Raw genomic sequence first — 2,873 nt, 5'->3', positions numbered from 1 at the left:
TTGGTCTTTTGAGTAACTGGCCCCTCTTCGTTCTTAATAATTAGGGTAGAATTGAGCTGAGGCTTATATGTTTAAAATCTATGGCAAAAGAAGTCGTTTGAGCAAATACATAGTGTAGATAAGCACAAGTGTTCTATTAAGATTGTAATAAGCCACATTAATCCCATTGGTGAGAACTAAACATTAAAATACCTTTATCATGATTATTTGTGAACAGAGCGTTTATGCTTCTGAAGAATGAAAGTTATTCTTATCAAAGCATGCCGAACTGGATCTCTCCACTCATGCTTTGGCGTATTCTTTTAATGTTGTTTCCTTTAATGATGCACAAAGGATGCTAGTGCCAAATTATTTTTAAAATGTTCTCTGACATTTTATTTTGGCTGCTGTTTCACTTAAGCCAAATGAATACATCGCTTTTCTGAGGAAATACTGAATAAAAAGAGCTTCTGAGCACAGATAATAAATATTTCAACACGTAAAAGTATGAGCTTTAGAAACATATGATCCTTTAACAACACTTGTTTGGGGCTTTTTCTCCTTGATAAGAACCATGAGGGAAACAATTGACTGAGTAATACAGAGCAGAGTGCAAAGTAGGGGGAGCATTCACTGTTTCCCTGCATCAGAACCCTGACATTCCTCTGCTTTATCAGCTGTTCACATTCTAAATCACAAAATCACAGAAAAAGAATGGAAGAAGCAGACTGCCCCTGTCCAAAGTGGCATCTGGATTTCTATACTCCTGACGATGCTAGCTAACATTTATTTAGAGAACACGAACTGTCCCTGGCTCAGTGGGATTTGAGAATTTTCCACTTTACAGTGGTAGAAAGTGAGATACATTCAGTATTTCGCACTCAAAACTTGGCGTGCTGAATATGGTGCCAGGCCTAGTGCCTCATGTCTATAATTACAGCATTTGGGAGGTCGATGCAGGAAGATGGCAAACTTCAGGTAGGCTTAGGCTACTCAGTAAAAGCCTCTCTTTCTCAAAAGGAAGAGGAGGAGAAGGAGGAAGAGGAAAAGGAGGAGGTGGAGGAGGTGGAGGAGGAGGAGGCGGCGGAGGAGGACTACTACTACAACAACGACGAAAAGGGGGAGGAGGGAGAGGAGGGGGATGAAGGGGAGGAGGAGACGAAAGATTGCATGCAGAGTTCTGTGTATTTATTTTGCCTACTTGTCTTCAACCTCAGAGAGACTAGAGGTGCCCTCAAGGGACACATGCTGTGTTCAAGAAGTCAACTCAGAGATTTAAACAGGACCATGTTTTTATGTTTTGTTTTATTTAAAACAAGAAATGGTTTCTTAATGGTCTCAAGTAGAAGCAAACAAAGGAACATTAGGCTGAACAAAAGGATGAGCTTACTTGGCAAAAGGCAGACTAAACTCACCTCTGATGCAAGATTAACAGTATTCTCCCCCAAAGGTCAACAGCAAAGACTAAGAACAAAAGCAAAATCATGTTGAGCCTTTGCACATGATTCCAACAGAAGGACACCTTTTTGGACCAGCCCCTACTCAGTTGACCCTTGATTACACGGTCTCTGTGGAGGTCTGCTTGACTTTGCTGGCAAGCGCTCCTGGGCTCATCACCAAGAGAGTTCTAAGCATCTCATTCTATAAATTCCTCTCTAATGCAGGGACAAGGCTGGCTATAAGATCAGATCACAGAGTCCACAGAACATTAGCTTGAACCTTACATGGGAAAAGCTTTGACTTCTATTGGGTAACTCCGCAGAACAGCATTTCTTGGTTGTTTCTTATAGGACTTTAGAGGGGAAAGTTGGCACTGAGAAACATCAAGCATCATCTGACTCTTTCAGCTGCTTATTGGGTCTTTCGGAGTGCAGTCATGATAGGCTCCTTTTTGTGAGCACTCCATAGGCTCAGTAATAGTGTCAGGCCTTGGGGCCTCCCCTTGAGCTGGATTCCAATTTGGGCCTGTCGCTGGACCTCCTTTTGTGAGGGCAGTTTTAATGACCTCTTGCTTAGCAAAACTTTGGAAAACCTGCTTCTTTAACAAAAAATACAAACAACAAATACCCTTTAGATCTTGACACTAAATTGCTGATCTACCATCATTTGTAAAAGGTACGGCCAGGATTGTTTTAAAGGCAGATGTTCATAGGTCTCATTCATTGCTTGTTACAGGTGTATGGAAATTAATATATTAAACTTAAATTAAACTAGTCTACCCTTTTATAATGAGCAGTGTAAATAAAAGACAATGTGTGACAACAGTGATTAGTGACCTAGTCATGGGCTAAAGAAGTAGAATTTTTCTTATTCACTTTACATCTTGATTGCTAACTCCCCTTAGTACCTCCTTAGATAGTCCCTCCCCCATACTCCAGCCCCTTCTCCCCTGAGAGGGTGGAGCCCCTCTGGGTATCCCCTCACCCTGGCACATCAAGTCTCTGCAGGGCTAGGCACATCCTCTTCCACAGGCTAGACCAGGCAGCCTAGTTAGGAGGAACGTATTCCACAGACAGGCAACAGCATTAAGGATAACCCCAGCTCCAGTTGTTGGAGGACTCACATGAAGACTGAGCTGTACATCTGCTACATATGAGCAGGGAGGCCTAGGTCCAGCCTGTATATGCTCTTTGGTTGGTGGTCAGACTCTTAGAGCCCCAAGGGCCCAGGCTAATTGATTCTGGTGGTCTTCCTATGGAGTTCCCTTTCAGAGCCCTCAATTCTTTCTGCAAATCTTCCATAAGAATCCCTGAGCTCCATCTAATGTTTGTCTGTGGTTCTCTGCATTTGTTTCAGTCAGCTGCTGGGTGGAGCCTCTCAGAGGACAGTTATATAGACTCTTGTCTGCAAACATGACAAAGTATCATTAATAGTGTCAGGGATTGGTGCTTGCT

This window comes from Grammomys surdaster, unplaced genomic scaffold, assembly GCF_004785775.1.
Source record: "Grammomys surdaster isolate TR1022 unplaced genomic scaffold, NIH_TR_1.0 127, whole genome shotgun sequence".
Classification (NCBI taxonomy): Eukaryota; Metazoa; Chordata; class Mammalia; order Rodentia; family Muridae; genus Grammomys; species Grammomys surdaster.
Note: the sequence above shows the minus strand (reverse complement) of the source record.